Source organism: Phoca vitulina, unplaced genomic scaffold (assembly GCF_004348235.1).
Source record: "Phoca vitulina isolate PV1807 unplaced genomic scaffold, GSC_HSeal_1.0 scaffold8, whole genome shotgun sequence".
Lineage (NCBI taxonomy): Eukaryota > Metazoa > Chordata > Mammalia > Carnivora > Phocidae > Phoca > Phoca vitulina.
Window position 1 is genome coordinate 1,093,593 of NW_022589711.1, and position 22,433 is coordinate 1,116,025.

The 22,433-nt window shown below is 35.4% G+C and overlaps 1 protein-coding gene and 1 non-coding gene across 3 annotated transcripts in view; one reads left to right on the forward strand and one right to left on the reverse strand.

The window, feature by feature from the left end:
- The window catches only part of NCAM2 (neural cell adhesion molecule 2), a 517,778-nt gene that overhangs the window by 335,812 nt on the left and 159,533 nt on the right, over positions 1 to 22,433 (reverse strand). The window lies entirely within an intron of this gene.
- LOC116634237 lies at positions 1,413 to 1,524 on the forward strand. The gene has a single exon (XR_004299916.1). It is a non-coding gene; the product is annotated as a U5 spliceosomal RNA (small nuclear RNA).

A 22,433-nucleotide genomic window follows, 5' to 3' on the forward strand; every position in this document is an offset into this window, starting at 1 on the left:
AATGTCTGACTCTTGATTTTGGCTCAGGTCATGATCTCAGGGTCCTAAGATTGAGCCCCGGGTAGGGCTTCGCACTCAGCAGGGAGTCTGGTTGAGATTCTCTCTCTCCCCCGCCCCTCCCCCACTCACAAGCTCTCTCTCTCTCTCTCTCTCTCTCTCTCTGTCTCTCTCTCTCTCAAAACAAATAAATCTTAAAAAAAATAATAATTAGGATACCTACCACAGCCTATGTCCATTTATCACTAATAAAAATTAACACTTGATTTTATTTCACAACCCCTTCTTCCTCTGACCTTCCTTCTCTAAGCGCACTGGTACTACTCTTAGCTAAAACACTGAGTCATCTTTTAATAGTTTTCTCTTAGTTCCAACAACTAAGCCCTTAGCAGGTCTCACATGCCCTTATCACTACTTCCAATATTATATTATATATATATGTAATATATAATAATAATATATATATATATTACATTTCTCCACTTATCATTTTTGCTGCTACCACTCTGGTTTTCCAAGTCTGCCATCTTCCCACCTGCCCACCAGACTACTGCATTTGCATCTTAACCTGTCTCCCAGTTTGTATTTGTGCTCTTCCCCCATATATTCTCCCTGTGTTACTTAAACTCATTTTCTGAAAATAGAAACCAAAGTTTGTTATTTTTATGCTTTAAGGAACCCAATGGCTTTCCACTTTGAAAAGTAAAAAAGGAAAACAAAAGAAAAAATCCAAATTCTTACTATGATTGCAAGGACCTATTTAATTTTTCCATAAAGTGTTTCACTATGTTCCATAAATAATTTTCCTGTACATTCCATATTAAGTCCTTTCTTGATATAGGGCATTGTCATATAGGAATTCCCACTCCCTAGCATGCTCTTATCTCACATTTTCATATGACTAATTCAGATCACAATTAATTTTTAGGCCTCAGTTCAAGACTATTCCCTCATCTAGTCTTTTTCTGGCCTCTTTATTTAAAGATGGCCCTCCTCTCTCTCACATTACTGTTTTATTTATTTCACACCATCTTTCTCCATTTATAATTATTGATCCATTTTGCTTATCTGTCTCCTAGCTAAACTATTCTCTTGCTAAAGTCAGTGATCCTATGTTTTCACTAAGTACCTTGCAGAATTCCTTACATTGAATAGGCACAAAATAAATATTTGTTGAATGAATTAAATTTTAAAATGAAATTCATGCTTATTGCCTTCCAGAAATACAGATTTTTGTGGGAAGTTCATTATTACTCAAACAGGGCTAGTCGTGTGGCAGAAATGATGTCCATCTTCATCTGTCCCTAGATGTCTCAATAAAGAGTTACCTGATTAAATGTAGACACCCATAAAACTCTCAGATAAACCCTGATTTTTTTTTAAAAGTATAAGTGTGTCCTAAATATTACATGGGGATACTCCGGTTTCTCTTCAAAATGCATAAATCTTTCGCCTTTTACTAAATATTACATGGGAGATACTTATACTGAGAAATTACACATTGTTTATCTGAAATTCAAATTTAAGTAGGCATTCTGGATCTGCATTTGCCTCATCAGGCAATTCTACCACTAAACATATTGTAAATAGGGGGGTGAATGGCCCATTCTTTAAGGAAAAGCTTTGTTTAAACCTCTAAGTTTCAAAATTACAGGTCAACTCTAGGTCTTACGACTTTTAAAGGCTATAAATATGCTACTTATGATCTAAGCTTGCTAGAGAGTATGACTGTGAACAGATCCCTGTTAATTTTTTATCAGAAATCTGATTGATAAAAGGTGATAATGATGGCAGATACTTTGAAAGTATCAGGAATATTTATCTATCTAAGCATACTACTCATTATTCTAAGGATGTAGTAAAATACAGGATTTAATACCCCAGAATATTAGTGTATTCATGTGAAATTGTCTAGGCCTCTTAACAAAATTGGTTTCATGGCATTGCCTTTGGAGTTAAGCTCTTGACTTACTCCAAGGAAACCTAAAGAAACAACTAAATAAAGCCAACTTAGCATGTTTCATAGTGATATTTTTCAGGTCATTCTCTACTACATTTGTCATTGTTCACTAAGGGCCTTATGTTTTACTTCACTGCCATAGTGCACATCTAAGTGGAGATCAGGCTCAATGTCACTGACAACCTTGGAAATTGAAGAAAAAAATTATATTAATATGTCTCTAAGCAAGTTTGTGTTACTCTGATATACAGCGACTCTAAAATATAGTACTATATATAACTCTTCATTACACTGTCATACTTAATTCCATTGAGGTTCATCCACTTTCTTTCCAATGAAGAGCAAAAACTTAACACCTGAATACAAATAGTTCCTTTCTGAGATACATTTCTATATCAACAGAGAAATTTTCTTGTATATTCATAAATAAAAATACAAAATGCCATCATTTTATAATTCATTTGTACAACTTTTGGGTACCCTCCTGGCTCTAGGCATTATGTCATATTAATTATTTACATTACTCTGCACTATCAAATCCCCATGCAAGAAAGCAAAGTGAAGATACATTTTACACTGTAACCATTAGTCAAGTCCACTATTACTGAGTCTCATAAATAATATTACAAGGCAAAAATTGAAAGCAGCAGAAGATCATGTAGGAGAAGTGAATTAAACAAATATATTTATCTTTGCTGTTTATTTCTTCTTTATAAAATATACATTTAGAAAACATTATGAGATATATATGAAAAGTGATTTATATATCTGTAAATTTTATGAAAAATCTCAGCCAATAGCATGTTTAATGCAGTTTATGTCTTCACTTTTCAGTTAGATAAATATTTTAAATATCATATATTCATCTGCTAAAGTATTAATGAATTGCCTGAAGCTCTAGATGAAATTGATGGTGCTATTTAGTTAGTGAGAGGAAACACTATACCCACTTAAATGTTGAAGCACTTTTAAACCAATGCAGTTGCTTCTCCCATGTGATTATGTCAAACCTTATAAATGGCAACCAACTGATTATAAATTTATATGTGACCTCAACTCTGCAATATGCAATGTGTATATAAAGCATATACTAAGAAGCCATTATTTTAATGTGTCTTTCTACAGGACAATTTTCCACACTTATAGATAGGAGATATATATATATATAACTTTAGGAAAATTTCTCCTAAATATTAAATATAGATCAAAATGGCATAAATGTATCAAAGAAGAAAATGATTTTATTATTGGGTGATTTGTAAGACATCACAAACTGTTATGATATTCTTAAATAAAGGTGTTGTCTGAAGAATTTTTTTTTAAATTTAGCCTGAGGCTCCAGATGTGAAAATCTGTTATTTTTTCCTCCTAATTTACCAGACTGATGACTTTGTCACTATTCTGTCAGAAAAACAATTGGAAACAAATGCAAGCTTGCTAAAAAAGTTTAAATAGGACATGAGACTAAGGAAAAAAAAAGATCATCTATATTTGGTAAGGCAAATATATAAATATGTGGAAAAGTCACATTCCGTCTGGGCTATGCTGATTTATTAAGGTTACTGGGGAATAAAAGACAGAAAAAGTGATTCATCTGCTTACAATGATTAGGCTTCTTAAAAATATAAGAAGAAGTTCTTGCAATATGGAAATATAAATAGAATATAAACCTGCTACTACGCTAATTAGTACAATTCCATTTACTCTAGCTACCAAAACAATATTCTGCTGATTTAATATCAACCTTTCTGTCCGCCCACATTAGCATTCTCAGTTAAAATAGTCTGTTATTCAATCAACTGTACTCCACAATCTTTAAGCTACAGAATATATTTCTGAGATAGTTTTTTTTTGTTTCTCTTTACCCAACAATCTTCTCAAATGGCTACTGACCTAGAAAACGGAAGAATGAAATATTTTCTTTAAAACTCACTGCTTTTGCATTTCCAGTCAGTGACAGTCAAGAGGAAGGTGGGAGACAAGATCATAAAATAGCTACAAGGCATACTCTGGAACCAACACCATGGTCATCTGACTCCCAGTATTCCTTATCTGTGTGATTTCGAGCAATTTATTTTAGGTCTGGGTGCCTCACAAGTTCCTCAATGCCACAACAGGGCAAAATATACCCTACAAAACAGGGATATCACAGGATAAAATAGTATTATTTGTGTGATGTCTCATGGAGTGCTCAATACAGTTTAGTTTTTAATCCTAGATCACTATTACTAATGTCTCACCATTTGCAAGGCATTGTAGCACGGGTATTTGTAATTTGAAATAGTTTCCTAAGAAAACATCGTATAAGTCTTTGTCTTCCTCCAGCTTAGAACTCTGTTCAAATAGTGATAATCCCATGATCATTACTAAGTGTGGTTTCTTGGCCAATGTTTAATGCATGGCAATTAATCACACCAGAAGCTGAAAGTGTCACATTATAAATGTATTACCACACCCTTGTCTAATTGACCGTGTAATCTATTACAATATCAAAATTTAAAGCTGAAGATGTGTCCAAGGGTCTTTAAAATAAAAGGAAGAAGTTTGACACTGGTCACCTAAGACTTCTTTTAATAAAAAATCTTTATTTTAGAGTAGTCCTAGGTTCACAGCAAAGTTGAGTGGAAAGTATGGAAAGTTCCCATACACCCCCTGTTCTCACACACACACACAAAACCTCCTGCAATGTCAACATCCTCTAGCACAGTGGTAGATTTATACCAATGAACCTACATTGATACATCCCCACCTGAAGTCCATAGTTTACATTATAGTTCACTCCTGATATCTGGCAAATGTATAAGGATATGTATCCACCATTGTAGTAGTATACAAAATAGTTTTACTGCCCCCAAATCCTCTGTGCTCTGCCTATCCATCCCTCTCTCTGCCCCAACACCCGGCAAACACTGATCTTTTTATTGTCTCCAAGGTTTTACTTTTTTCAGCATATCATATGGATGGAAAATGTGGTATGCAGCCTTTTCAGATTGCTTCTTTCACTTAGTAATATGCATTTAAGTTCCCACCATGTGTTTTCATGGCTTGATAGCTCATTTATTTTTAGCACTGAATAATATTCCATTGTCTGAGTGTACCAAAGTTTACTAATCCATTCACCTACTGAAGGACATTTACTTGCTTCCAAGTTCTGACAATTAAGAATAGAGCTGCTACAAAAATCCAGGTGCAGGTTTCTGTGGTAAACAGAGGTTTTCAAATCATGTGGATAAGTATCAAGGAGTGTGATTGCTGAATCATACAGCAAGATTGTTTAGTTTTGCAAGAAACTGCCAAACTGCTGTCTTCCAAAGTGCTCGTAACATTTTGCATTCCACCAGCAATGTATGAGAACCCCTTTTCCTCCACATCCTCACCAGGATTTGGTTTTGTCAGTATTTTGGATATTGGCTATTTTAATAGTTTTAATAGGTTTGTAGGGACATTTCACTGTTTTAAGTGACATGAGAGGTTGAACATCTTTTCATATACTTATTTGCCATTGTATATCATCTTTGGTGAGGTTTCTGTTCATGCCTTTTGCCCATTTATTAATTCCATTGTCTGTTTTCTTACTGTTGAGTTTTAAGAATTCTTTGTATATTCTGGTTAACAATCTGTTGTCAATTGTGTCTTCTGAAAATATTTTCTCCCAGTCTGTGGCCTGTCTTCTCATTTTCTTACAGTGTCTTCTGTAATTTTTTTTTTTTTTTTTTTAGTTTTAATGATGTCTAGCTTAATTCTTCCTTTCATGGATAATGCCTTGCCTAATGATAGTGTTGTGTCTAAAAAGTTACCATACCCAAAGTTATGTAGGCTTTCTTTTATTTTATCTTCTAGGACTTTTACAGTTTTGCATTTTAAATTTGAAATTTAAGTCTATGGTCCATTTTGAGTTAATTTTTTGAAGGGTGTAAAGTCTGTGTCTAGATTCTTTTTTTTTTTCCCCATGTTGATGTCTGGTTGTTCTACCGTTTGTGAAAAAAGCTGTATTTGTTTCATTGTATTGTCTTTGCTCCTGTGTCAAAGAACAGTTGACTCTATTTATACAGACCTATTTGTTGCCTCTCTATTCTGTTCCACGGATGTATTTGTCTATTATGTCATCAATACTACAGTGTCTTGATTGCAGCTCTTTGGTAAGTCTTAGAAGTTGAGTTGTGTCAGTCCTCTCACATTATTCTTCTTCAATATTGAGTTGGATATTCCAGGTTTTTTTCCTCACCATATAAGCTTTAGAATCTATCTGTTGATATTCATCAAATAGCTTGCTGGGATTTTGACTGAGATTGCACTGAATCTACAGATCAAGTTGAGAAGAACTGACATCTTGACAAGATTGAGTCTTACCATCCATGAACATAGAATATATTTCCATTTATTTAGTTCTTCTTTGATATCTTTCATCAGAGTTTTCTTGTTTTCCTCATATAGACTTTGTACAAATTTTATTAGATTTATAGCTAAGTATTTTTTGGTACTATTGTAAATGGTAATGTGTTTTTAATTTCAAATGCCACTTGTTCATTGCTGATACATAAAGCACTTTTTGTACTTTAATTTTGTATCCTGTGATCTTGCTATTACCACTTATTAGTTCTAAGAGGCTTTTTTCATAAGTTCTGTCAGATTTTTTATGTAGATAACCATGTAACCTGAGACCAAAGTTTTGCTTCTTCCTTCCTAAACTATATGCCTCTTACTTCTTTTTTGTTGTTGTTGTCTTATTGCATTAGATAGGACTTCTGGTACAATTTCAAAAATCAGTGGTGAGAAGCGGTATCCTTGCCTCTTTCCTGATCTTGGTGGGAAAGCTTCAAGTTTCTCACTCTTTAGTATGGTGTTAGTTATACGGTTTTTGTACATGTTTTAAAGAAGTTCCCATCAGGGGCACCTGAGTGGCTCAGTTGGTTAAGCATCTGCCTTTGGCTCAGGTCATGATCCCAGGGTCCTGGGATCAAGCCCTGCATCGGGCTCCCTGCCCAGTGGGGAGCCTACTTCTCCCTCTCCCTCTGTCTCCTAGCTCATGCTCTCGCTCTCACTCTCTATCTCAAATAAGTAAATAAAATCTTAAAAAAAAAAAAAAGAAGTTCCCCTCTATTATTGGTTTGCAGAGAGATTTTAGCCATGAATGAGTGTTGAATTTTTTCAAACTCTTTTCTGTATCTATTGATATGACCATGTGATTTTTTCTTCATTAGCCTGTGATGGGATGAAATGCATCAATTGATTTTTAAATGCTGAAACAAACTTGAATATCTAGAATAAACTCCACTTGGTCATGGTGTATAATTTTGTTTATACGTTGTTGGATTCAATTTGCTAACATTTTATTGAAAATATTTGCATCCATATTAATGAAAGATTTTGGCTTGTGTTTTTTTTTTTCCTTTCTTTCTTTTTTTGTAATGACTTTGTCTGGTTTTAGTAATTCAAGACTAACAAAATAAATTAGGAGGAATTACCTCTGTTTCTATTTTCTGGGAGAGATTGTTGAGAATTGATATGATTTCTTCTTTCAATGTTTCATAGAATTCACCAGTGAACCCATGTAGACTACTTCTTTCTGTTCTGGAAGGTTATTAGTTGTTTTAATGTCTATAATTTGAATTGTCTATCTCTTCTTGTGTGAGTTTAGCAGATTGTGACTTTCAAGGAATTTGTCCATTTCATCTAGATTCTCAAATTTGTAATTATAGAGTTGTTCATAGTATTCTTTTAGTATCCTTTTAATATCCATGACATCTGTAGTTCATAGCCCCTCTTTCATTTCTCCTGATATGAGCAATTTGTGTATTCTCTTTTTTTCTTTTTCTTAGCCTGCTTAGAAACTTATCAATTTTCCAACCAAAAAGCTTTTGGCTTTGTTGATTATCACTACAGATTTCTTGTTTTCAACTTAATTGGTTTCTGCTCTAATTTTTATTATTCATTTTCTTCTGCTTCCTTTGGATTAATGTGTTCTTTCTTTCTAGTTTTCAAAAGTAGAAACTCATAAGGTTTTTAAGGACAATATGTTGTGACGTGGTATCTTTCTTCTAAATTACTCAAACTAAAAACGAAGATGTACTTGTCATGTGAACGTAAATCCTATCTCCTTGGGATATGCCTTTTCTCCATCTCAAAATCTGTATCTAATCATGAGTAAAGCTTTTTGATAATCTGATTATAAAGCATAATAAATTTCAAGAAGAGAGTGAGAGAATGTCATCCTGTCTTAGGTATGACTGGTAGGCCTCTCTGGAAACTGGACAAAAACATTCACTTTAATTCCCACCCACTCATTGGCAAACCTTTCCATACTTTACCCCCCCTGGAAAATTGAAAACCACTTCTACAGAGATTAGTTAGATTAAAAAAAAAAAAAAGAGAGAGAGAGAGAATGAGAAAAAAAAATGAAACAATGAAACTAAGAACATTAGTAGGAGGTAAGGCAACAATTAAAGTAGAGTACTTAACAGGTTATGGCAAAGAAAGTGACTATTCCTTACACTGGTAGTGATAAAATTGGATGAAATGGAATATTCTAACTAACCAGAATGATTCTATTCCACCAAAAATATCTTTTATGAAGAGATGTAGTATGGTGAAGGATAAACAGCTGTTTAGAGACCCATGAAGCATGAAGGAAAAGCAACAAAATAGAATATTATTGTATGGATTACAACAACTAGAAACCCAACCAGGCGAAGAAAATTGATATTGTTATTGAAATACATCACAAGAAGAAGCAAATGAGAGTTCAGAGAAGAGGATCAAGTTATGATAAACAATGGATGGGTTGGCTCCAATGTCATTTTCTCAATGATACCACACTGACCACTCCAGTCAAGGTAGTGTTTCTTTTTCATCCTCTACGTGTAATCTCTTGCCTTGTTCTACTTTCCCATATTACCTACATCTTTAATATATAATTTGCCTACTTGTTATATTTATTGTGTCTCTCTCAAACAAATGTAAGTAAGCTCAGGAATAAAGGTCAAAGCTTTATATGCCTGATTTTTCACTGATGTATCCTAACCATCTCCATGTGCTCTGGATTTTATCTGCCCAAAATTAACTCAAATTTATCTCTTGTTGCATTGCTCACCATCATCCTACTTAAAACTGCAACCTACTTCCATCCATCATAGCTTCTTCCTCTACCATAACCCAGCACTTACAAGAATGATTCTTTTTGAAAAGTAAATATCATATCATTCTATAATTCCTTGCTCTTACAAAAGCTTTAAAAGCCCTGCACAATCTGGCACAGTCTATCTCTTGAATGTTACCTCACCTCATGTTCTCCCTCACTCACTCTTGACTATAGCTACATCCTCATTTAACTTTCTACAATCCTCTGAATATTCAGAGTTTTATTCTATCTCAGGGACTTTACACCAGTTACTCCTTCATTTGGAGTGCCTTCCATTCCATTCCTTCTAAGATTAGCTCCTTTTCATTTTTAGGCTTTGTTTAAATGTCACTCCTTCCTTCTTCGATCAACCTTTCTTAAAGTTGCATCATTGGACTTTGAGAAGGTTATTAACTTCATATCCAAGTTAAACTGACAACTGAGGATACAAATAGTAGCTATCTGGGCAGTAAAGGGTGAGTTCCATAGTCCTGGGTTGTTCAAACTCTACATATTCCAAAGAAAGGCCTATAGCATGATTATGATACCAGATGCCCAAAAGGGTGAAACCATCTGTTTTCCCAAACAATCCCTACTTTTGGAAAGTAACAAGTTCAAATAAAAATCTATAAATCCGAGTTGCATTGTTCTGGGAGACATTTTGGTCATACAGTATGCTGATGATCCAGAACAATCATTGATGACTGAGTGGAATTCTAGTAATGTACCGGTATCTTTTGGCTCCCATTTTTCTGGTTATATCTACTACACAAGATACCATTTGGGAAGAAATTTCTAAAAACTATTCCCCACTAGGCCATCAGAGTATGAGGTGGTATATAAGTCTTAGCATACTAATCACTATGTAACTATAAACAGTGATGGCTAAATGCTTACAAAGGTCCCTGATTATATGGACAAAATAGGTAACCATATGCCCAACAGGCCACAGTGTGCTGTGCACAAATACTTATCACCTGTGTTTTTTAGGTAGAAATCTATTAAGCTGAATTGTAAAAGACAATGATTTCTAATAGGAATAAAGCAGTAGGCATCACAGAATGTATCCAAAATGCCACAGAGGACCACCCTATCTTAAAAAGACAAGGAGGGCTCAAACTAAATTATTATTGCCCCCAGCCAGTCTCAGTACAAGCCTGTGACCAAGATAGAGTGACTGGCTTGTCTCCAACTGACTTAGAACCCAGAAATAACCGAATCATGGCCAATTTTAATGATGCTTGTCCATAATATATCTGTTATATGTGCAAGGACTGATTCTGCTGGGAAGGCATAGCAAATACATTTGTAATTCTCACTGGTTTGTTGTGTAATGGCAATATAAATGCTGTACTAAAGGTAGATGTTCAGAAAAAATATAATTGCTTTAAAATAAGAGAGCCTAGGACAGGACCAGGCAGGTGAAGTGAGAAGTCAAATTTAATTCAGCAGACTCAGGTTGTTCTAAGCATTCACATTCCAAAGAAAGAAAGAAACTGGATGGTTCTTGGAGGATAATCTTCTAGCTCTTGGAATGATCTGCCTGACAAGAGTGTTTTTGTATGCCTAGGGCCTTTGGCCATGTGGAACCAGTTTGGACAAACTGTGTGATTTATGGTGAATGTTTGTTTTTGCTCTCGGAGGGGGCTGGAGTCTGAGTAGCTATGGGCAATCATGGGGGTACTGCATGCCTATGTGACTGACCTCAACAAAATTTCTACATACCAGTGCTTAGGTGAACTTCCCTAGTTGACAATACTTTGATCATTGCTGGGAGAATTAAGTGTGTCCCAGTGTGACTCCACTGGGAAGAGACTCTTTGAAGCTTACACCTGGCTTCTCCTGGACTTTGTCTTATGTACCATTTCCCTTTGCCCATTTCAATCTGTATCTGCTCACTGTAATGAACAGTAACACAAATACCAGAGCTTTTCTGAGCCCTCTGAGTTCTATCTAGTGAATTATCAAAGGTGGTTTAGGGGACAAACACTAACAAGGTTGTTGTAAGAATGAAATACGATAGTGTATGAAGAGTACTTACAACAGCGTCTGGCACATAAGAACCGGATCGTCTTATTTTCATTATTACTATCTATAATCTTTCTCTGTTGCATTCAGAGAACTTAACACAATCTGTAATCACAATGTTTATCTGAGAATCGTCTGTTCCTCCCATTAGAATATAAACCCCACAGTGGCAGGGGTTTTGTCTGTTTGACTCACCATTTGACCCCTTGACCATTTGACATCTCACACAGTGTCAAGCACAGAGTAAATCACTGAATTAATATTACTTCAATAAGTGAATTAATAAATAAAAACATGACTAAGAAGCAAAAGAACTGTGATAAATTAGCTTTGGAATTAGCTCTAAAGAGTATCATAATGTTTTTATTTAAATATCTCAAGTAAAGTCAAATTGGAAAAGACTTATTTGGTTTTATAATACCCCCCAAATTAGAACTAAGAGCAGTAAAAAGCAAAAGTGATTTAAATGTAGATTTTGGCTAAATTTTAAAAGAGCACTTTCTGGGGAGTCTGGGTAGCTCAGTCGGTTAAGCATCTAACTCTTGATTTCTATTCAGGTCATGATCTCAGGGTCATGAGATGGAGTCCCACCTTTATCTCCATGCTGGCTGTGAAGCCTCCTTAGGATTCTCTCTCTCCCTCTCTCTCTGCCTCTCCCTCCCCTGCACTCTTGCTTTTTACCTCCCCCTCTCCCCAAAGGAGCACTTTCTAACCGTGATTTGACCAAAGATGGCTCAGGTAGTCTTCAGGGACTGTGTTTCTCATTAGAGAGTTTCAGGCAAAAACTCTACTTTTTTTTTTTTTTTTAAACAGAGCTATTATAAGGCAAATTCAGTCATTTCATCTGTTTAGATTGACAGCTTTTAAACCTCCTGGCAAGTCTCAGATACTGATTCAAATGACCAAATATAGTTTTCTCTTAAAAGTATTTGCAATCATTCATAAAACTTTAATATTCTTCTTTCTGGATTTTTTTCAATTTCCGATCAAATATAGAAAACCCCACCATAACAAGAATATGTGAAGTCCAAAAATTCTCAATATTGTAAACTACAGAACCGCAAAACACACGGCTGATCTTACCTCAAGGACCTGATAATCTGGGATGCTAGCTTATCCATCTATTTCTGATTGTATTTGGCGCCACCTGGTGGCAACTGTCCACCCGCGTTTAACTATAATCAGAGGCTTTTCTGGGTACTGGAGTGTTAGCTGAGACTCCCAGCAGACCTGCACTGATGCAGGTAATATTTTCAGTTTTCATTTCACTGCAATAATCCAACCCAGGGATATTGGGCCAGGAGAAAACTGGAGTTATCAAGTCCCTATCTGGTCCCACTGCAATAATTAGGGCGAGAACACAAGACTCTGCGAGCAATGTCAGGCTCATAGCTTAGTCCCACCACTTGCTAAATGTAAAACCTTTCATTTATCTAAATTTGTTTGGCCTTAATTTATTTATGTGTAGGAGAGAAATAATAATAGTAATTTCTCCATAGGGTTTTTGTAATGATTAGGTAGATAATTCATAGAAGTTTTTACAAGGGTTCCCCGCACTAAAAAAAAAAAAAAAAAAAAAAGGTGCTTTCGGTGGTTTATGTGTTTCCCTTCATGTGGAACAAAAGAGGGTGGAAGCAGACCACTCTGTGTATCAACCTAAGAAATTAAAGAAATTACAGAAAAGAGAAAATTGCCTTTAGAATGTGTTGGCCTATATAAAGGTGGCAAGAAGACATTTTTAAAAAGCTGATTTCTTGCATTAATTTCTTTACATATGTTATTTATTTATTTGACAGACAGAGCACGAGCCGGGGGGGGGCAGAGGGAGAGGGAGAAGCAGGGTCCCCACTGAGCAGGGAGCTCCACAGGAAACTGAATCCCAGGACCCTGAGATCATGACCTGAACTGACTGAGCCCCCCAGGCGCCCCTTGCATTATTTTTTTTTTTTTAATTATGAGTTGAAATGCCTTCCAACATGACCTTCTGTGGGGATAATTTTTCTTCCTGCCTTTTTGAGCCCAAATTCAGCAATCAGATACTTATTGCACACCTATTACACTATTATTTCTTGTTGTTTTGCATGCTTCAAACCACTAGTGATTCAGTAACTGCCCATCCTTTGCCTTATCTAACAAAAATTTTGCCAGGAAGGTGGAAAGGAAGTAAGCAGGGTCTCACTGTGTACTCAGGGCTGCTACCCACATGCCATAGAAACATGGATGCAATCAAATATTTGTCCAGCCTAACTCCTGCTGGTTTTTCCAGCCTAACTCTTGCAGGTTTTTCAAGCTGTGATCAAAAATAATACATTTGATTACACACTTACGACTATATCTCTCGGCTGTATTGTGTCTCTCTGATGTAAGAAGAAATTAAGCTAAAAATACGTGAGAATGTTGCGTTTGCAGAATGTGTGTGCATAAGAGAGGGAGACAGAGAGAAAGAAAGAAATTAAAACCATAAAATTGGGGTGCCAGTGGCTCAGTTGGCTAAGCACCTGCCTTTTACTCAGGTCATGATACCGGGGTCCTGGGATGGAGTTCCGCATCGGGCTCCTTGCTCTGTGGGGAGCCTGCTTCTCCCTCTGCCTGACACTCCCCCTGCTTGTGTGCTCTCCCTCTCTCTGACAAATAAATAAATAAAATCTTAAAAAAATAAAGTAAAATAACACCATAAGATATCACTTTACAAAATAAAATGTCTTCAATGAAAAAGAGTGCTGATTAATACAAAACGTTTAGCATGGGAAGGGAACCAAACAGGCATGGGCTGCACAACGAAGGAGTTTTATTCTCTTTTCTATCTTCCTACATCTTTCTCTTCTAGTGAACGGCCTTTGATGTACTTCAATCATGCTTTCTCCTACAGGTAATCACTGACCTTGATTTGGGCTGTCACCATTGAAAATAATGCATTTAATCTTTATTTTTACTGGAGTGTAAGCTTCTTCAGGGGAATTGCTGAGTTTATTTCTTAGTCTGTATCCCTGACATCATTAATTCAATGCCATACATCAAGGACAGAAATATAGGATTATATAAACGTCTTTTTTTTGCTTCAACATTACTATTTAGGAAAGGGGATGAAAGAATATGCTAATTGGACACTTCATTATTTTAAGCACAAGGACTGAGTAAGCAATTGGGACTTCCCTTTTTTATCTATTCATAAAAGCAGTTTAATCTCCTTACAGGAACTGCCAAATTTCTTCCAAGTGAAAAACTTAAACTACTTATTCATGATACTTTTTGACAGATTAAACGCCAACCTGTTTTTTTTCATCAATAAAGGATATATTTCAGATCAGTGTTGATGCCAGTAACATTTAGAAATAACAATTACTTGCTTCCTAGGGTTTGGGGTAATCCGACAGGTTTTTTTTTTTTTTTTTACAAGATTTTATTTTTTTATTTATTTGAGAGAGAGAATGAGAGACAGAGCATGAGAGGGAGGAGGGTCAGAGGGAGAAGCAGACTCCCTGCTGAGCAGGGAGCCCGATGCGGGACTCGATCCCGGGACTCCAGGATCATGACCTGAGCCGAAGGCAGTCGCTTAGCCAACTGAGCCACCCAGGCGCCCCCGACAGGTTTTTTACAAGCTTTTGACTGCATCTTGGTACATGCCAATCATTACCAAGAATTTTTTTTCTTCTTTTTCATGCCTGTAATCATTTAAGTATATATGTCAAATGTATGACTGGGACAGAGTAATGCAAAATTTGGGCTTCTAAGCTAAGTGTGAGGAGAGAAGGTATATGAACTTGAGAGGACCTTTGTTTTTCATGCAGAGTTTCTGATGATCTAAATATACTTCAATCCTTTCACAGCCTACAGTCATATGTAAATTGTGGTATTTTATGCTAGTAATTTGCTAAACTGGTATTTAAACAAAGTTTTAAGCACAACTGCTCAGGAAAATGTACAATCTGGTGAATCAGCAAACATTCGTGTCTATGTTTTATGTATATTTTTCAGACATATGACCCATTTTATTTTCCTATTTCACAGGAAGAATTTTTTTTTTAAATTCTGTAGAGAATTGTCCTTCATTATATGAAATAGTTCTGAAATCATATCCCAGAATTTTATTTTGTGAAAATATGATTACATTTCAAATGTGGTGCAGATGAATATCTGTGTGAAATAAATCATTCTCTGAATTTGCTTTTCAATTGGATGTGGGGTAAGTTTTTTAAAGTAGTATAAGAAATGATATACAAATAAATATCTCTAAATATATCATAAATTCAGTGAGACACACAAGGAGATTCTAGTCACAGAATTCCTCCTGCCAAAATCCCAATTATTTTTGAGAGATATAATGCAGAGAGTAAATGAGAAACAAACGAGAAATGAAATATTTTTACTTCTTACATTCTATCGTGTATCTCATGAACCAAATTATTCCAAAACTGTCTAAACTGTACCCATGTACTACATACTTCTAATTCTCAGAGATCTTGCTTGAATTCAAATACAGTGTAAATGGTGGCTGTTATATAATAAAGATTTTGACTACCTTCATCCCTGGTTCCTGGGAAGGAGATCCTAAGTCTTAGAATTTTGCCAATGTTTTCAGTCACAGGGCCATTGATTTAATCAATCATGGCATAAGTAATCCAACTTCAACTTGGGACCTCATAGAGTGAAGCTTCCTGGCTAGTGCACACATTAACGTGCTGGGATGGTGACTTGGCCCAATTCTACTAGAAGAGGGCACCAAAACACTATTTGGGACTCTTCTAGACCTTACTCTCTGTAGTAAGCTCTTCCTGAGTTGTATCCTTCATAATAAAATGATAAATGTTGAGTGCTTTTCTGAGTTCGATGAGTTATTCTAACAAATTGTCAAACCTGAGGGAGTCATGCAAACCTTTCTATCTGAATTCAGGCCCTCAGAAGAATGGATGGACTGGTGACCTCACTTGCAGCTCATCTCAAATGAGCACGAGATATGCACTACCTCCAGGCGGTGTTCTGTGTCAGACCAACTGGGGTTGAAACAGAATGGTGGACAACATTTTAAAACCATATGTCCTAAATATGCATATAGTAAATTTAAAGATTTTCCTAACATAAATATACACACAAATCCTACAGGAAAAAGATTCTTAATGTGCGCCCAACGTTGACTAACTTGATAGAAACTCCTCAAACAAGTATCAACTGACTACAAAATCCAAGTTAATTTAAAAATATTAAAGTACAAAACTAGTATCATTAAACACGCTATTGGGACAAATGCTTTTGCCACCTGTTATATAGACCTGGAATGTTGCCTGATTTGAATGACTGCAAATCTCTGTTCATTTGGCCCTCCCCGGGTCTGAATGCGTCAACTATCACTTATACAGCCGTGCCTCTGCTTGCGAGCTCTTCTTTTTAGCTTATGGCCTTCATGCTTCTATTTGCTTTATATTACAAGAACACTAAAATATATTAATATATAATATAATATATAATATGATACATTCACTCAGCACACTCAACCTCCCCAATTATGAGATTGTCATAAATCTAGTAGAGTGGACTATCATTTGAAATAAATTTTTAGTGATCATCTAATTGTGAATATACTAAAAACAATTTTAATCTCACTGATATGAGGAATTCTTAATCTCAGGAAACAAACTGAGGGTTGCTGGAGTGGTGGGGGTGGGAGGGATGGGGTGGCTGGGTGATAGACATTGGGGACGGTATGTGCTATGGGGAGCGCTGTGAATTGTGTAAGACTGTTGAATCACAGATCTGTACCCCTGAAACAAATAATACATTATATGTTAAAAAAAAAAAGAAGAAGAAGATAGCAGGAGGGGAAGAATGAAGGAGGGGAAATCGGAGGGGGAGATGAACCATAAGAGACGATGGACTCTGGAAAACAAACTGAGGGTTCTAGAGGGGAGGGGGTGGGAGGATGGGTTAGCCTGGTGATGGGTATTAAAGAGGGCATGTACTGCATGGAGCACTGGGTGTTATACAAAAACAACGAATCATGGAACACTACATCAAAAACTAATGATGTATACTCCGGTTTCTCTTCAAAACGCATAAATCTTTCGCCTTTTACAAAAACTAATGATGTAATGTATGGTGATTAACATAACAATAAAAAATTAAAAAAAAATTAGCTCCCAATAAATTACTCTAAAATTTGGACATCATAAGGGCTTAATTCATATTTGTTGAACAAATACATGAAAATTATATAAATAAAAAAATGCAGCAAATGCCATAGAGGCATTTTAATTCCTAACTTAGTCCTTTTTTCTGTGTGTGTAGATTACTGATCCTTTTTTCTATCTAATCAGTTGCATATTCATGTGTTATACTTTTGTTTTCAACAATCTAGCTTTTCTTTTGTCTAAATTGATTCATAGGAAAATTTCTTTCTGTTTTGTAATGGAGGTGCGCTAGATAGCAAGAGAAAACCCATACATAGGCTGATAGTCCAAAGTTCTCAATAAGTATTTCAGGGACTTCTTTGTCACAGCATGAAGTGATCTTATACATTTGTAGCCAGAATCCTTTTAATCAATAACCTAAACTGAATCAAAAATCTTTCCAATAGTTTTCAGTGTTTCAGTGCTCATTCAGTATAATATATATCAAGACCAAAAGATTACACGAACAACTGAAGCCAAATGTCTTTGCAAACAAAGACTAAAAAGTAATGATGTTGGAGCCTTGTTTTCACACTTCACAGTGATGTCCTAGAAAATTTACCTAGAAAATTACTGATATTTTCTTGTACACACAATACTCTATTATGGAGTTAAAATTTAGATATTAAGAAATGATTGCACAGATCAGATTTATTCAATTTTACTGATAATGAGGGCAGTCTGTACATCTTTTTACCTTTAAATTTGTTTTTCACCTTTAAAATTGTTCGACTAATTTTAACACTCCTTTGAACTTAATATTTAGAAATATTAATATTTAACTATTTAACATAAATATTAATATTTTGAACTTAATATTTAGAAAATATTGTAAGATTTTAGAATCTTGTGTGGGAAAGAAGTAAAATATTTATCTTTAATAAAATAGCCATCATTAAATTTAGCCTCATCTGTTGTGTAGCACAGATATTCACTAGAAACTAAACTTTGTAAAATTCTTGACTGTGATAACCATGGGTTTAAAAAATAGTTTTGCTACAAGGAAATGATATTTAAGTGAAATTAATTTATCCATAAAGATGGATAAATGATATTACTAGGTGAGCTATTGTTTCTCTATGCTTATTTTAAATTTTCATATACTATCTTTTTTTTCCCAATTTTCACATGTTGACACTAAATATTCACATTGTGAAGATTAAATAAAATAAAAATGACTATTGAATTCTGGCAGAAAAAATTACACAATGCATATAGTTAGAGGATTTGATAATGAGAAATGGTGAAGTGCACCCTCAGGAGTCTAATTAGTGTCCACAAAGGCACAACATATTTGGAAACACGATAAGTAGAAACTGACTTTTCTCAATTATTCCTTACTTCAATAATAATAAATGCTTATCTTTTGGAGGCCCTTTCTTCCCCTGTATATATTACTCATCCAATCCAATTCCAAAGTTAAGAGTTCAATATTTTATGTATATACATATATATTCTTATTTTACTTGATAAGATATTCACATTGTAAAAATTAAGTAGAATATAATGCAAATACACCATATGTACACACAATATACATACACATATATACATCCACACGTGTGTATGTAAAGATCTGTGAATGAGTTTTAAATTATAATTAACTTTAGATTAACACAGAAGAGGAGAAAATTAAAATTATATTCAGCACATACTTTATTCCAAATATATTTAACTCATTATCCTAAATCAATAATTTAATTCTTATAAGCCAAGAAGGTAGGCTTTTTGGTATTTTATATTTATGCCTATCATAGTTCAATGATTTTCTGAGGAAACAAATATATGAAGAAACACTGAGGTTAAACTTTCAAAGATCACAGGGCTAGTAAAAGTTTCAGAAGCGGAATTCAAACCCAGATCAAGGTAAGTTCAGAATCCAGGACTCTAACCTAAATGGCTCCCTTCTGTGAAGTACAAATATCTATGTCTGAGAGAATGAGGAGTGCCTCCAAGTTTTCCATTTCTGCAATTAGAGGAAGAAGCTGCTGTAAAGGATGTTCAATTTAGCTGGAAATTAAACAACAGGAATGACAACAAAACTTCAAAGTCTTCACCGTTTTGCCTAGAGTGGATCCATCTAACCTTCACCTGCCTCTGTACGAACAGAGACTGCGTACTGAAATATTTCTGTCTTGCAGCTGCAAGTACAGGCAGCTGTTCTTTGCATGTTTTATGAAGATCTTTTTTAAAAACGCAGATGATTCCTTATAAAGGAAGTTCTCATTCTGAAGATTTTATAACAGGGCACACACTATAAAGTGTAATGCACTTAATTCTCCCCCTTCACTTACTTGATAATGCACAAGTACGATGAGAGTACAGATGTGGTGATACATGATTACTCTCTAAAATTTAACTATATAATTGTTTTGCGATCATAAGCCTACATAGCGTCCTAAAGACTTCCAACTATCCTGTGTTTAAAATAATTCGTGATGGGGGCGCCTGGGTGGCTCAGTTGGTTAAGCGACTGCCTTCGGCTCAGGTCATGATCCTGGAGTCCTGGGATCGAGTCCCACATCGGGCTCCCTGCTCAGTAGGGAGTCTGCTTCTCCCTCTGACCCTCCCCCCTCTCATGTGCTCTCTCTCTCTCTCAAATAAATAAATAAAATCTTTAAAAAAATAAATAAATAAATAAAATAAAATAAAATAAAATAATTCGTGATGGTACAAAAGCAGAATTGTTAGCAACTCTTAGAGCTACTGCAATCCATAACATTGTGTGTAAAATACAGTTAGGACAAATCCATAGTGCAGTAGCCAGGGAAAAATGTTCACTGGTATTGCACAGGACATAACAAGGTGCTCATATTTCTAACCAACACGGAGGCTAATTTTAGCTCAGATTCAAGCAGTGAATTACTCTTCCTGCCAAAATTCTGGGCAGGATCTAACTCCTTTCTATTAATGCGGCAGTGAGTAACACATCAGTTGAGTGAAAGATATAGCCATGAGTCGACGAGTCCACAGATGAGTAGAGAAGCCATTCCATGGGAATAAGGAATACATGGCAGGCATGTTACAGAGTCTATTAGAGAAAAGTGAAAAAAAAAAATCCATAGGAATACAGCTGCTCCTCTGAAGTAAAACGAAAAACTGTCGGTACAGAAACTTGGAAATTTCTACCAGGAATAATTTGGATTCTGATAAAAAGAAGAGGTGTTAGGCAATTGTGAGAGAAGAGAGGTGGGACTCAGACAATGAATGAAGAAGAGACAGTAAGTCCTTATTAGAACAGATGCAATCTTCTTAGCCAACCCTGGATAAGACTTCCCCCTGTGTCTTTGTTAGGAGATAAATTACAACTACATCACATTCAGAGTTTTGTATACAGTTATGATTGTGGTTTCTGAAAGAAACTCTTCGTTCTTTTTGATTCGTTCAGTTGTTCTCAACTCATTTTCCTTGTTATTTCTGGAAAATGTCCATAAAAGAATACTGTCTAGATAGTATGACAGATATCTCTAATTACAGCCATATCTACATTTATAGCTTGATCTGTGTATCTATGCATCTATTTGTGTCTATATATCTACTTACCTATCTATCTACAACTGATTCTGTAGATATGACTTAGTATTAGAGGTAAAGAAACAAGCAACCAATTAGTATCACTTTCATAGGATTATCCAGAAGTTCCTGACAAGCTATACCACACTTGCATTGTCATATATGTTTCCCATATCCAGACCAAACAGGAAGGGCAAACATTTGTTATGAAATGACTTAATGTCAAAATATTGTTGTTCTTGCTGACTCTATTACTGTCTAGTCAAAGATGCTTAGTTGTATCCAGAATAAATTTATTCCCTTGGAATTCAAACACTACTAATTTGGAATTTACCTTATTTTGGTTTGTTTCTGTTCAACAGAAGAAAAATGCTTCATTCTTTATAGTAAAAGACAGAAATATTATAGAAGGAGCATGCTATAGTAGCAAGACCATTTTTATTTTTGACATCATTGTGTATAGGTGTCTGAAAAGTCTGACGGAAATTCAATATGGTTTGGAGTGCTCTCTTAACATTTTCCAGATATTGAGTCCAAGGACAGGAAATCGAGTGTACAGATCACTACAACCTTATCAATGATAATTTAACTAAAGAAAGAAGGTCCTTCTCTATATATGGATATAAAAGTTTAACATGGTCATTTTACATACCAAATTAGACTAATTATTAAATGTTTTTAAACAATTTTAAAGGGTGTTTCCCAAGGTTTTCCTGGTATTTCATGCATCTTCACTTGGGATTAAATATTTTTAAATTTTTTTCTTCTCCACTCTGCTTTTTTTTAATTTAATTTAATTTTATTATGTTATGTTAGTCACCATACAGTACATCATTAGTTTTTGATGTACTGTTCCATAATTCATTGTTTGTGTATAACATCCAGTGCTCCATGCAATACATGCCCTCCTTAATACCCATCACCAGGCTAACCCATCCTCCCGGCCTCCTCCCTTCTAAAACCCTCAGTTTGCTTCTCAGAGTCCACAGTCTCTCATGGTTCATCTCCCCTCTCCGATTTCCCCCCCTTCATTTTTCCCTTCCTTCTCCTAATGTCCTCCATGCTATTCCTTATGTTCCATAAATAAGTGAAACCATATGATAATTGACTTTCTCTGCTTGACTTATTTCACTTAGCATAATCTCCTCCAGTCCCATCCATGTTGATGTAAAAGTTGGGTATTCATCCTTTCTGATGGCTGACTAATATTCCATTGTATATATGGACCACATCTTCTTTAGCCATTCGTCCATTGAAGGGCATCTCGGCTCTTTCCACAGTTTGGCTATTGTGGACATTGCTGCTATGGACATTGGGGTGCATATGGCCCTTCTTTTCACTACATCTGCATCTTTGGGGTAAATACCCAGTAGTGCAATTGCTGGGCCATAGGGTAGCTCTATTTTTAATTTTTTGAGGCACTTCCACAATGTTTTCCAAAGTGCCTGTAACCACCCGCATTCCCACCAACAGTGTAAGAGGGTTCCCCTTTCTCTACAACCTCTCCAACATTTGTTGTTTCTTGCCTTGTCAATTTTTGCCATTCTAACTGGTGTAAGGTGGTATCTCAATGTGGTTTTGATCTGAATTTCCCTGATGGCTAATGATGATGAACATTTTTTCATGAAGTCCCCATGGTTTTAAAGGATAGAATCAA